This window comes from Littorina saxatilis, linkage group LG15, assembly GCF_037325665.1.
Source record: "Littorina saxatilis isolate snail1 linkage group LG15, US_GU_Lsax_2.0, whole genome shotgun sequence".
In the NCBI taxonomy this organism is placed as follows: Eukaryota; Metazoa; Mollusca; class Gastropoda; order Littorinimorpha; family Littorinidae; genus Littorina; species Littorina saxatilis.
Window position 1 is genome coordinate 35,700,659 of NC_090259.1, and position 15,408 is coordinate 35,716,066.

Here is a 15,408-nt window from a genome sequence, read left to right on the forward strand (position 1 = left end):
GCGAAGCCGTACCCGGCGAAGCGGGTATTCATCTAGTCCACTAATATAACTGTTATGAGGAATCTTGCCATATATTTGTATAAATAATTTCGGAGACTGAATTTGATGTTAGATTAGAGTAATGCATTACTGTCAAGTGTAATATGTTAATTATCTGATGTTTTATGTTATGTATAATGTATGTATATATCAATATTATTCGTATGTATATTTTTCATTTTGTTTCACACACCCCTTCATATGGGGCTATAAACCATCCATCCATCCTCACTTTCGGGAAAATGTGTCACTGCTTTGACTCCTGTGAATGTCTTTTTGTGACTGATTGATTGTAGGCAATGTTAGCTCAACATCATTCCTGGCATTCCCCAAACCTGAGAAACAAAGGGGCGTAAACACTCTAAATGAAAACATGTGCCCACAAGTAATGTAATGTAATTTGTGACAATGTATGGGGGTTATGATGTAATGTATATATGTATGATGATGTATTCTGTGTCGATTGTGAATGTATGGTGGGGTGGGGGGGTATGATGTAATTTAATGTACGATGATGTACTTGGTATTTGATAGTGTATGATTGTTTGTTAGTTGTAGATTATAGTACGATGTTTGATGTTGTAATGTTTGTGCGTGTGTTATTGTTATGGAGTGGTATAGCCCGGTTTCTAGACAATCATAACTGTCTCTACACCACTCTATAAGTTTAGTATTTGTTTACAGGCTTGAATGTAATCTGAATAGTTGTCCGCTACAGTAGCTTACAAGGCACAAGCGCACACGCACTCACACACGCAAAAAACCTGGTGTTAAATGGATCTTGACACTGCCAAGACTAATTATTATTGTTTACAAAGCTTTTTACATCACAATATCATTTCCGGGCTTCGACCAATACTCTAGGCCGACAACACCGCAAGAAACTCTACAGTCCAAGACGCAGACACCTTTTGGCTCAAACAAAGCAGCTTAACAGGTAAGACGAATAGGTATTCTACTGTACGTTACCCTACTGCCATCTTTCGGCCCTCAAGATGTTGGTATGGCTGTAAGTCCTTCAGACGACTGACAAGGGTGCACCAGTCCTCACGACACCGCAACCATTGCTTGACGTAGTCCTTGATCCTTCCAGTTCGTCTCGGCGGCTAACTGTAGAACTCTGCCAGCTCTCCATGCCATGGTCATGTACACCAAGCCGCAGTCACCAGTTCAGTTCAGCCTCCGTCGATGAAAACCCTCCAGTTGGAACACTGTAAAGTTTATAGTCCATAAGTCAACTTGTCTTTAGTTTCTTTCACTCGCACAATAAAAATACTCACTCGTCCAACATATTAAGCTGCATGAGCCAATATAATTATTTACACGTTAATTCCTGTTTTCTAAAGCCAAGAAAACGTTACGTAAAACCCTCACATGTTTAAGCAGTGTAGCACAATAGCTTAGGCCTACACAATAACGTTAAACACAGAACCAGTCACTCTTCTCACATACGACAACATGACATGAAAATATAACCGGTTTCAAACATACCTCAAAAGAGTGTAAAGCCAACATTTAGTACAGTCGCCGGCCTGGCATGAATATGAAAATGGAAGATATCATGTAAGCTGATAGGGAAAGTTCGTCAGTCTTCATCCTTCTTCAGTCAGATACCTAAAACAGGAGCCCGTCTGCTAAAGTGTTACGAAAAACATGAGTCGAGCTTGGCTCCTTGACGGCGACTGATTTTACAAAGTCGTTCTTGCTATGACATTGCCAGTGAGCTGTCGTCTGCATCACTTGCACGTGAAAAACCTTGTCAGTTACACAAAGGTTCAACTTCGGTCAACGTGACGGTATGCAGCCTATAGCCCTTTCCAATATCTGACCATCGCTATAGTCTATTCTATTTACAACAATACACATTACCAAAAATACGAGTAAACCGCTTCGTAACAGTTATAATGCAATATGTTATGATGTAATGTATGATGATGTATTCGGTGCATGATAGTGGATGTATGCTTGTTAGTTGTAGATCTAGTACGATGTTTGAGGTTGTAATGTTTGTGCGGGTGTTATAATGCAATATGTAGCCGTATGAGGGTTCCAGTTTGTGAGTTGTACATGACCGGGTGCTAGAGTGCTGCATGAATGAGTAAGTGTATGTGGAGCTGTATGGCTGGGTGAATTGTGGGTTGCGTACGTCCGAGGGGCACATGTAGCCTGTGTGTCTGGAGTAGTGGGTATGTTGCGTAAAGGTGTGCTGATATTGAACTTCAGTTGTGTTTTGTAAATGTCTATGTATCAGTGTATTATGTCTTGCCACACACATGCCAAATTTCCTTGTATTGATGAGGACAATAAAACTTCTTGTATCTTGTATATAACACACACCCTTCTCCCTCACACACATACCCACTGTATATACATATCCCTGTGTGTGTGTGTGTGTGTGTGTGTGTGTGTGTGTGTGTGAGAGAGAGCAAACAAAATGCCATCAACAATCGATGTATATTTTATTCATGAATGGACTTCTCTACTGCAACAAAAACACAAATTTATGCACTCCAAAATGTAAGTGCATTTGTGAGATAAGCCTTTTCTTTTTAACTAGACAACCAATGTTAATATCTTGTTACTGAAATACTGTGGATGTCCTTATTAGAGTCCAGTGAGTAGAAACTTATAGATACATGTCCACCACAGTACAAATAGTTTAAGTAGCATCATTGACAACCGCTGATTTAAGAGTATTTTAAAAATCAAGTAATTTTCGGGCCGATATCAAACACATATATATATTTGTGCAATTCACTGCTATCCTTGAAAATTTTAAAACAAAATCGACAGGCATAATGGAGGATAATACTCTGGCCTCCCATGCGGAAGGTCGTGTGTTCGAATCCCGGCTGTTCAAAATGCGTTAAGGGTGGGATTTTTTCTATCTCCCAGTCAACTTAAATCATCATATGCAGACCTGGACTGGTATTCAAGAAAACTCTTTAGCGCCACTTGGCCGCATGGTGGCGCTGTTTGAGCTGTAAGTCGCGCTAATCGGCATTCACGAAAGCCCGTTGTGACCCGCCAAAGTCACGTGACGCCTTCAAAGTTACAGGACCTACCCCTCGTCTCTACAATCGCTAACACCGTGTTATCTTCGTGATTCAAGATGGCGGCCTTCATGATGTTGGAATATGCCGAGAGAAGAAATCTGAGAAGAATTTTCCGGGATCGCATTCATCCTGTGGATAAATATGACGATGTAGATTTGTACAGAAAGTTTTATTTTTTTTTGTCTTCTCTTTTACCTTTGTTTTTTTTAAGCGGGGAGCATCCTTCTTCATATTTTTTTTAAATCAAATATTTACATGTTTAAGTTCAATAAATTAATATCATGGTAACCAAAAAAAACCAAAAAAAACCCCATTCCTGCCTAAAAATTTTTTTTTAAAATCAATTTGCTATTATAACGTACTCTTTTGCACATGAAGAAAATAAACAAAAATAAACAAATGCCAAAGAGTAAAAAAAATTACGGACAGATGGTGATTTGAACTCGACTCAATCGCGCATCAGGCGAATGTGAGAACCGTTCGGCCACGGAATCAGTAGAAGAAATTGGACACTGTAATGCATTAAAGAAGACGCGAGCACGTTTTCACCACAAGCCGGTATGATCGAGCATCGGTTGAAATCTTTCGCGAGCAGTATCTCGTATTTGTCCGCGTTTCGCTGTCAGTCCAGTTAGCACTTCGTTTCCTCTTCCCCTCCATCTCTTCCTCGTGTGCCTGCGCTTTCGCTTGTCCGATGGATGTTCCGTACATGTCGACTAAAGTAAATGTAATGCACACGTGTTCGTTCGCGGAATAAAAGCAATGAAGGCGGATAAGACCTACTGCCCGTGCGCACTGAACAGGAAGTGAGGGAAACCCCGTGGTTTATAAATAGACAACCTTGTTAGCTAACAGCGTTCGGAGGGGGACTCGTGAATGCCAGTTAAAATCGGAAGTTAAAGCGTAGTAGCTAAAACGGCTTCAGAATCTGAAACCACCTCAAATTCTTTTTCTTCTTGAATACCACTCCTGCTGGCGCCTAATTCATCTTTGTGTGTACACGCAAAGCACAAGACCAAGTGCCCACCGAAAAGAGCCTGTAATCAATGTCACAGCTCGGTGTGTTTTGAAACAAGTGTTCATTTCAAACTTTTGCATGACAGTTTCTCTCAGAGCTAGTTGCATGGGCTTACTTTAGCTGTGATTCAGTAGGCTGAGCATTACACACAATTTAAGGTGCTTGCCCCTACTCATAGTTTGAAAATTTGTATTCATATATGTACTAACATCCTGGATACTAAACCGTCATAAAAACCAGTTATATGACTGGAAAGGCCACCCATTCCCCTCCCAAATTCAACAAACAGATTAATTTTACATAAGGTAGGTTCTATACAGTAAAACCTACAACAAAGACACCCCCTAAAATCCAATTCGCAAAAATCAAGGTTTAGTAAAATTGACAAAAACTCAGAAAAGCTAAAACACAAGTGTTGCATGTTATTGGAAATAACAATCTAATTTGTATCCAAAACAGTTAGTTTTGTTCTCCATTCTTGTATAGCAATGATGTTATGCCATGCTGAACAGTGTAGGTGTTATTCTTCTCAGAAGCCATTATGGCGGTTTTGAAAGCTGTTTTAGCGGATAGTGAGACAAAAAAACGGGACATTTCAACAACCACTCAAGGTATTGCCTTCCAGTTCCAACTGTCAGTGATTTGTGGTAACAAATGTCGCAAAATTAACGCAGGGAATCTTAAGTCATTTGAGACATTGGTAACGCTGTTATGCGACATGCCAGAAAGAGTTGTAAAATTGTCTCCAGGTCATGACAGCCTTCATCCATAAAAAGCGCACTGCTGACACACTTAATTAACTGAGCATGGCTCTTGAAAGAGCATTTTTTCAGGAACTTTCGTTTCGTTTAAACCAGAGCGTTTTGAGCAGCCAGCGTTGAATATAATTATATTCAAATAAAGTGTAATTTGAAGCTTTGATACATCTTTATTTTTAAAACTCTTTCTGTCATGTCACACTGCCTTAAGATTCCGTGTGTATTTTACAAAATGTGTTAGCACTAGCACCCAAAATTTGAAGGCAATGCGTTGAGGAGTTACTGAAATGCACCGTTTTTGGTATCATACCTGCTAAAACGGCTTCCAAAACCGCATTTTATGGCTTCTGAGAAGAATTACACCTACACCGTTGAACATGTTATAAGCTGGTCAAGATTGGAGAACACAGCTGACTGTTTTGGAAATAAATTTGATTGTTCTTTCCAATGACATGCAAAACTTGTTGCGTTTTAGCTTTTCTGATTTTGTTGTTGATTTTACAGCATGAACCTTGCTTTGGCGAATTTGATTTTGGGGGTTGTCTGTGTTGTATGTTCCACGGTATAAACACTACCTCATGTAAAATCAATCTGTTTACTTAATATTGTAGGAAAATGGATGGCAATACCAGTCATATAACTGGTTTTACAAAATACGGCCTAATCACAAAAATGTGCATAGTTTTTTTTTTATTTTTTTTTTACGTATAGTACAGAAGAATCTTTGATGCATATTTTTTTTTTCTCACCAGGAATCCAGGTGGACCTCTTGTATAAATAAGAGTGTTAAAATTATGAAAATTCTATGAATGTAACATTTAACAAGAGGCGAAGCCTTCAAGGCTCACGTAAGAAATCGACAAACAGTAACACAAACTCAATCACTCCGTCACACATACACACACACACACACACACAGTAAGCATAGGTGAAACTGTGCAAGAAAGCGAGACACTAGATCTTCCAACTAGTCTCGGCCCGCTCACAATAACAATGACCGAGACTTTCAGTAATTCCTTCGCGTGACGTCTAACCCTCTTACGTCATAATGTGACGTCTTCAAATGTTAAAGTTTCTATCACACACGTCAAACACTTTTGACTGAGACGTAATCTTCTTATGCGAGCTTTATCCATAGACTCGGAAATGTTAAAGTTTCTATCACACACGCACGCACGCACGCACAGACAGACAAAAGTTAGCATCGCATAGGCTACACTTACGTGAGCCAAAAACTTGTCTGAAATCCATTAAGCATACACTGACACTCCATCAGCCATCTGAGATGATGCATCAGGAGCAGAATTTATCATTTACATACAGACGAGACAATGCGCTTAAATCAGGCAAAATACCACTTTATCCACCCAAGGCAATCAGCCTTGAAGTGTTTTTTTCTATTATTTTAGCTGTACTCTGTACAGTTAATTTTCTATAATTTGAAAGGCATTATGACTACATATCGCAGAAGATAAGACCATGTCTAACACACATCAATTTTCTTCAGCTTCTGTCCCCCCCTTAGACAAATGATAACCTGACACGCCATAGCTCAGCTCACAGTACAGACTGGAACGTGCATGCTTTTGCAGATGAAGAGATACAAATATGAAAGGTCACTTCATGCAGTTCTGGCAATGTTCAGTCAACACATAACCGTACTGAATTCATGACTAAAAATCACACACACAATCACACACAGACATGCTCAAACACATACTCTATCTCTGTTTGCCCCACTCAGACGTGCACTGGTACATCCAGTTTTACAGAACCCCTTGATACATGTGACAACCCAGCTCAACGTGCAGGCATTACTTCATCAACTCACAATTTGAAATATCTCCTGTTTAAACTTTCTGTTAGCAAACTTCAAAAATAACATTACCTAATGCCTAACGCGATGGTAGCTACACACGTATGTAGAAGTACACATCTGGACGCAGCAGGTCATCAACACAAGCAGTGACATCAAATGAAAGGTGTTCAATGTCTGCTTTGACTATACTGCCACTCCTAGAAAGCTAAAAGACAAACACAATATCTCTGCCTGCTCTGTGACATCAAATGAAGGGTGTTCAGCAAATTACTTCAAATTACTTCATATGGGGTGTATAATGATCGTTCCACAAAATGTCCAGTTTGAGGTTCAAATAGTCTAACTCTAAATGTTCTCTTGTCAATGTGTTAAAAATGTATAGGTATCGACGTGTTAGTAGGTGTGACACTGAGTGGGTGTCACACTCACACGATTTAAACCCTCCAGATTTTAACCGTTGAGACAGCTAAATTACAGCCAAGGGCAATGGGTTACAGTAAAACCTGAGTCTAGCGGACCCTTGTTGTAACGGCCACCTGCTACATACGGACAGTTTATCATGGAACGAACACGATTTCAACAATAACTAACCTTTAACGGACGGACACCAGCCACTTACGGACGCGGACACGATTTTTCGGACCGTAGGAAGGGTAAACACTGTCACAAACGGACACTACGTACATGAAAACGCAACTTCGAAAACTCGATTGTTATTCAGGTCAGTGCTCGGCAGCCGTAGCACAAATGGTTGTTGATTGGTTGTCCTGTCCCTTTTCTGACCAATCAGTGGCTTGTTTAGATGGAGACTCACTTTCGCTCACTCACTTTCGCTTCGCTCACTCACTTTCGCTTCGCTCACTCACTTTCGCTTCGCTCACTCACTTTCGCTTCGCTCACTTTCGCTTTTCCGCATTGTGGATACAGTCACAACCAAAAGCAACAGTACTGTGTTTGAAAATGGAATCTCCAGCAGGAAAAAGAAAAGCGTTGACTTTAGAGCAGCGTGTCGCTGCCTTGAAAAAACTAGATAGCGGCCAATCATGCCGAGATGTGGCGAAGGAGATGGGATGTGGTAAAACACAGATCGCGAGGATCAAATCGGAAAAAGAAGACGTGATGAAGGAGTGGGAGTCAGGGGCACGAAGCGACCAAAAAACTGTGAAACGTCGGAAAACGCAATATGAAGACCTGAACAACGTGGTATGGGAGTGGTTTTGTACTGCAAGATCGAAGAATCTGCCCGTCAGTGGACCACTTATACAGGTAAGAAAATGCAACCATTTATCATTTACCACTCCCCCCATCCTATTAATCTCTCTCTCGATCTCTCTCTCTTTGTAAGCAATCGTTCGAAGGAAATAATAGTTAACACAGCTAAATTTTTGTTCCATGCATTTATGCTGAGACTAGAAAAACTGAATGAAACAAGAGCTGACCCAATTTGGTCGAGACACTGCGGAATTTCCCGTTGAACGACCGATGAAGAGTCAGCTATTTTTAGCTTTGTGACGTCCGACTTGCGTAAGTTTGAATGCACAGAGTGTGTAGGGAACGGGGTAGGTGGAGGGTGGATCAGTCTGCATCTGAAGACGACGAAGAGGAAGAAAGGTCAATCACAACAAAAGAAGCTCTGTCCCAGCTCTCTCCTCAACTTTGCTGAGATGCAGGGAAATGTCGAGCTTGTGAATGCTGCCTTCACGCTGAAGTCCATGCTTGAAGACGTCAAGCTTAGGGAAGCTGGACGAGCCAAACAAACAGGCATCCAGGACTTTTTCAAATCGTCTTGATGAACACTATTCAATTCAATCTAATTTAATCTTGTTTTAATTCCTGTCACCGCCCTCAATCTGTGCCTTGTACAATGATCTGGTAATTTTATTTAAGTTTTTACCTTGTGTTTTGTGTTGAAAAATAAATACATACTCCAGGATTGACAAAAAGTGTCTTGTACATTTTACGTGCTCTTTGACTTTGTAAAATATTGCCCCGGCCCCATCACCTGTGAAGAAAGGACACCTGTCTGATAGGGACACCATTACCATACCCCAAGGGTGTCCTTTAGAGACAGGTTTTACTGTATTGTCATTGATGACTCACAATTTCAGAGGGGTTTATTGAAACACATTTTGGAGAGAACATAAAAGCTGGAACATTGGACCATTTGAGGATGAAAGTCACTTTCCATCTTAATGCTTGTTATTCTCTCCTGTGCCAGGAGTTTGGTTCCGCATAACTCGCACTTAGTTTTGATGCATATGTTGTCTGTATCAAAAAACAAGAAAGGTAGGTTGCTACCTTTCTTGTTTTTTTATTTGGAATTTTGGAACATTGGCAGTCTCTTTGTTTTTGGATTATGTTGTCTTTATTTAGAGCGCTTACGTCCCTTTGTTTCTTAAATCTTACCATAAGCGCTTTGCCTTATTTGTTTTTATTCTCATTTGACTTACAGACCAGAAACTTTGTAGAATGGTAATGCACAAACTGGAGTAAATGTGCACCAAATATGAATACAAACTGACGGAAACAAGAAAAGCAAATGCTTATATGACTCCTATTGTCCAATTTTAGTGGAACCCTTCTTTTCAAAGCCCTGATGGAAGACTCACTTACTTGTAAGACCACCCCCCCCTGACACAAGCATTAAGGTCTTGTTTTTCACCCACATTTGTTATTGTTAACCTGTGTAAATTCCCCCCCATTTTAAGACTCCCTCCTTTTCTCAGATGTTGTTAACCTGTGTAAATTCCCCCCCATTTTAAGACTCCCTCCTAAGTTTCTCAGATGTTGTTAACCTGTGTAAATTCCCCCCCATTTTAAGACTCCCTCCTTTTCTCAGATGTTGTTAACCTGTGTAAATTCCCCCCCACTTTAAGACTCCGAGTCCTTTTCTCAGATGTTGTTAACCTGTGTAAATTCCCCCCCATTTTAAGACTCCCTCCTTTTCTCAGATGTTGTTAACCTGTGTAAATTCCCCCCCATTTTAAGACTCCTTCCTTTTCTCAGATGTTGTTAACCTGTGTAAATTCCCCCCCACTTTAAGACTCCGAGTCCTTTTCTCAGATGTTGTTAACCTGTGTATTTTAAGACTCCCTCCTTTTCTCAGATGTTGTTAACCTGTGTAAATTCCCCCCCATTTTAAGACTCCCTCCTTTTCTCAGATGTTGTTAACCTGTGTAAATTCCCCATTTTAAGACTCCCTCCTTTTCTCAGATGTTGTTAACCTGTGTAAATTCCCCATTTTAAGACTCCCTCCTTTTCTCAGATGTTGTTAACCTGTGTAAATTCCCCCCCACTTTAAGACTCCGAGTCCTTTTCTCAGATGTTGTTAACCTGTGTAAATTCCCCCCCATTTTAAGACTCCCTCCTTTTCTCAGATGTTGTTAACCTGTGTAAATTCCCCATTTTAAGACTCCCTCCTTTTCTCACATGTTATGAGGTCTTACAAGGGAGGTTCTATATGCATCAGGACATGTGAGGACAAGACTTATCACCCCCATAGCTCTGTGGATCATTTCACTTGTGATAGATCTTCTCCAGCAATTATTTTCATGCTGTGACCTTGATATTATTTTGACAAACAAAATCCACATTTTTGTCATGTCTGAAGATCAACAACAGTGTGTGAAATTGGGTGGCTTTAGCTTCAAAAACAGAGAAAACCTCAATGTTAAGTTTTTATGAACAGAACATGACCCAACTGTGACCCCACATTTGACGAGCGTGAACCAAAAGGGTGAAGCATGTCGGGAGATCCTCAAACCCTAGAAGTGTCCTCAACATTAAGTATTTTGTCTAAGCACAGCTGGCCGGTCGGCCTAACACTCGTCCTAGGAGATTACTCAGGCGAGTCAAAAATGACCAGCTTCACATTCCAGTCACATTTATAAGCGGTGTGCAAAATTTATCAATGACTTGAATGTATTTCTCCATTGGGACTGCCCTGATCCTGATTGTAATTGCTGTCTTCAGGTCACTGAGGACTGATCATGCACAAACACATGTTCACCTGAACTATGATAATAAGTTAATTCACTGAACACATGTAAACGTCAAGAGCACTTTTCTGCTTGCCATGTTTGATAGGTCACCCTGTACAAAACATGGCACCACAAATGAGGTCCTCTGCAAGGTCAAAAGGTGGACCTGTCACACTGGTTTGAACTAACATGTAACAAAGCATGTACATGTATAGCAAACATGCTGACAAAAGCCAAGCTGAAAACAACTGGCATAAGATAGAGGTGATTCTTGGGATGCTTTAGAACAGTCACCCAATTATTTTAGCATGATTATTCCCCAGAATAGTCCACAAGCCAGAACATTTTGTTAAGGTATTAACTTTTTTACAAATGACATGAGTTCACTGTGGTCCCCATTAAGAGTTAAGAACAATACACTGGTAACGTGGTTACATTCAACTCTTGTTGAGTTTTGAAGAATTTGATTTTAATTATCTATGATCCTTTGTCTTCTGATTACGGCATGATTTATTTTTTAAAAACCCAGATTACTCAAGGAACTACATTCAGCTGCTTATGAACTTCATTGAAAGATATAGGCATTATGATACCATATCTTTCTATAATAGCATTGGCAGATTTGAAATGAAAAGACGAACAAACAAAACTGTATGGTGTATCACACACTGGGTTCTTCGCACGCACGCGCTCATTTTGTTTATGTACAAGCTATTTACATGTTCTATAAAAACTCGCATCATACCGGCAGAGTGACAAATGTTGACCCCACTCACAAGTCCCAAAACCATGCATTCATCTAATGAGGCAGAATACCCTAACCACCCCATTCAGATATCACTATGTACATAGTGTACACTTCCAAGCAAATGCCAGACACATGAAATACAGGAGTTAGCTAGAAAGTAGGCCTGAACTCTAAACAGCCACAACTTGGAGATTCAAAGAGTAGGTCTGTGTACTGGCACTTTTCCTGCTCCATTTACTCAACCTTTAAAACATGTGTTCAGACATCATAAAACTCTTTTCTACTGATCGCAAAGCCCCGCACCCTGCAATGAAGATGAATTGTCATTTGAACATGGACAGAATGACTACTTTTATCGACACGTATAGCACAGTAACAGGTAAACCAAACATTCTCAGGAAATAGATCATGAGAGAGGAAGGCTGAAGGCTTCATGTTGTAGTCCACAGGCCTCCAATACACACCACATATGAACAATATATTTTGGCAATGCATAGAGTACCTTTGTAGTCAAGCACATAAGTTTTCTACCTGGGTTAAATGCAAGAAATAAACTGATTTTGTGATAAAGTTGGTTGCTTACATGACCTATCTCAAAGTATTGATCATACCAACTATGGGACTGAAGCATAATGTTCATGAGTTCATTTTATTCTGAGAGGAAAACACATCGTTCCATGGACTTGAACAAACACACACACCCACACACGAAAGGCCTTGAAGCAATCTCCAAAATGAAATGTTAGAAACAAAACCCACCTCACATCAACTAACGCTGCTAGCCTCATTGTAAATGTCTTAAAATAAACAAGAAAAGCACATGCGACTTCCCTTCATCATCCTATTACACTCACTAAATTACAGTGGACACCCCCCCCCCCCTTTATGACCCTGTTTTCTCAGATTGTTTGATGTCTTAAAAGGAGGGTTGTACTGTACATGAAATGAATCGGGGATATAGCTCAGTCGGTAGCGCGCTGGATTTGTATTCAGTTGGCCGCTGTCAGCGTGAGTTCGATCCCAGGTTCGGCGGAAATTTATTTCACAGAGTCAACTTTGTGTGCAGACTCTCTTCGGTGTCCGAACCACCCCCCGTGTATACTACATTGGGTGTGCACGTTAAAGATCCCACGATTGACAAAAGGGTCTTTCCTGGCAAAATTGCTTAGGCACAGTTAATAATTGTCTACCATACCCGTGTGACTTGGAATAAGGCCGTGAAAGGTAAATATGCGCCGACATGGCTGCAATCTACTGGCCGTATAAAATTTCATCTCACATGGCATCACTGCAGAGCGCCTAGAACTGTACCCACGGAATATGCGCGATATAAGCCTCATTGATTGATTGATTGATTGAATCACAAATATTTGCTGTTCTACCCTCATAAATAGGGGCGGGGATGTAGCTCAGTCAGTAGCGCGCTGGATTTGTATCCAGTTGGCCGCTGTCAGCGTGAGTTCGTCCCCACGTTCGGCGAGAGATTTATTTCTCAGAGTCAACTTTGTGTGCAGACTCTCCTCGGTGTCCGAACACCCTCGTGTGTACACGCAAGCACAAGACCAAGTGCGCACGAAAAAGATCCTGTAATCCATGTCAGAGTTCGGTGGGTTATAGAAACACGAAAATACCCAGCATGCTTCCTCCGAAAGCGGCGCATGGCTGCCTAAATGGCGGGGTAAAAACGGTCATACACGTGAAAGCCGTGGGAGTTTCAGCCCATGAACGAACAAACAAACAAACCAACCCTCATAAAAAACAATGTCCAAGAGAACGTTGATTTTCTACTTATTGTCCCAAATTTGATCCTAATGCCAACTGACATAACAATTCATATTGTGTTTCAATCCTAAGAATATCCCCAAAACAAACTTGCCCCAACCCCCTTACTACCCTCTAAATTTTGAGATAGAAAATAACAACCCAAAAACCATTATAATTTTTATTTTATACACCGATTAACAGTTCCGCGGCCATTTTAGATTCACACATGCGCACATCTTTTTTTACGAGCACTTTTGCTTTCTTCTTCCTCTTCTGATTTCCTTTTTTTGAGAAAATGTGCATCCGCAGATCGTTTTTTCTTCTTCTTCCTGTTCCGGTTGATTTGAGAAAGCGTATATTCAGTTGGCAGAAAGTGCAATTTTGTAGTCTTCCAGCCCTGAAGTTGCTTTTGAGTGTTCGAAGAAAGAGTGTAAAGGTTCTAAGGATTACATCGGGCACACAAACACGCGATTTTCCTTTTTTTTCCCTTTGATTTGAACGCGTGCGCAGATCGTTTTTGCGAGTGTGTTCGTACTTCTTCCTCTTCCGCTTTCCTTCTTCGTTCCATGTAAACGCCGAAACTGTTAACTGGTGTATTACCCTGCAGTTGCATCCAAGTTGACACCTCTAGTCTAGCTAAGACTAAATTACCCCAGACCTGTGACCTCATATCAAACACTATATTTTGATGGAGTGGAGACTTATTTCCTTGATAGCTCAGTGGATATTTTTAATAGTGATAGATCTTCTCCAGCTAACATGTTCATGCTGTGACCTTGGTAAAGGTAAAGGTAAAGGTATTCCCATAACCATCTGGTCGTAGGGGAGAGAGATGTTAGAGATCTCAACTTTTCTGGGGGCCAGCTTTATGAGGGCGGTGCCCATCTCCTCTCCCTCGCTGCCTTTGCCTTCCCCGGCCCTGAATAGGGTCAGGTACCCATTTCCAGCTGGGTGGACTGGAGAGCGCTCGGAAAAATCGGGTATTTGTATTTGTCCCCGAGTGGGGGACGAACCACGACCTCCAGCGTGAGAGGCAAGCGCTCTAACCACTGCGCCACTCCGCTCTCCCTAATGTGACCTTGACATTTGACAAAAACCAACCAAATTTGTGTCATGTCTAGAGATCATCAAAACCTTGCAAGTGTGTGAAATTTGGTGGCATAAGCTTCAAAAACATCAGAGAAATCCTCAATGTTATTTTTTTATAAACTGAACATGACCCCGCTGTGACCCCAAATTTGACAAGGGTCAACCAAACTGGGGTCATGTCGGGAGAGCATTAACACTAGAAGTATGCAAAGTTTTAAAGCTCTAGCTTCATAGACATCCAATATAAACTCAATGTTATGGTTTTTTTTGTCTACAGCCACTGCTCATTCCTGAGTCTCTCCTGATCAATCAGGGTAGTCAAAATTCAATAAAAGAGAAGTCTCAAAGTTCTTTTCAAATGCACATACATGTATCTAAATCACACACAAAGCATGCAAAATCATAAAGTCAAATCATATGATAATGCAATTAACGCTGCTGAAGTTTGTGATAGCACGTTCAAGCCTGCAGCCTTGAATATTTGTTTAACATACGATTTTTACTCAAAATCACAATTACAGTTTGGTCAAATAAGCCATGGCACGTTTTTGTGTGTTTATCTGCTTGTCTGGATCCCATGCTGCAATAATCTCAGAAAACTTGCGAACTTTCTTGTCCTCAGGGAAAGATGCTTTTATGTAAGCACCAAAGACTTGTTCAAGTGAATAAATATGAGCACAGAGGTAACCTTGCACACCATTTTCAGCACTAAGCTAAGGTCTCACTGCATCCTCTTTATTTCCCCAATAATCAAAGTTCTGAAACGTATCTTAGGTTCAGTATGACAGATACATCACTTGTTTCACCTTTATTTCTGTCCAAATAAAATGTACCCCCCCCCCCCCCCCCAAAAAAAAAAAAAAAGATGAGAAAAGAAACAAACACTTGGTGGTTCCTTCACTCGTTGATGTACCTTTTTAAATAAAGGTTTCTGGCTTCACATTTTGACCAATCTACTTGAACAAACACGGATATCTGGTCAAATGAAAGTGACAGAAAGTAACAAATTATTGCACACAACAGATGCTTTATACGAAAATGTAGGATCACAAAATCTCTGCTCACAAAGAATACATTTTCCTATATTACATCTGTGTGCTTCTGTCTCAGAATACAGTCAACAGTGCATTAAATTAA

The 15,408-nt window shown here is 40.6% G+C and overlaps 1 long non-coding RNA gene across 1 annotated transcript; it reads right to left on the bottom strand.

Annotated features, from left to right (window-relative positions):
• Window positions 1-907: 907 nt before the first annotated feature.
• On the bottom strand, window positions 908-15,108 carry LOC138949163 (uncharacterized). Its single transcript, XR_011450177.1, has 4 exons — window positions 14,261-15,108; window positions 13,162-13,957; window positions 1,531-12,796; window positions 908-1,250 (listed from the first exon to the last, which is right to left on the bottom strand). It is a non-coding gene; the product is annotated as an uncharacterized lncRNA (long non-coding RNA).
• Window positions 15,109-15,408: the final 300 nt, after the last annotated feature.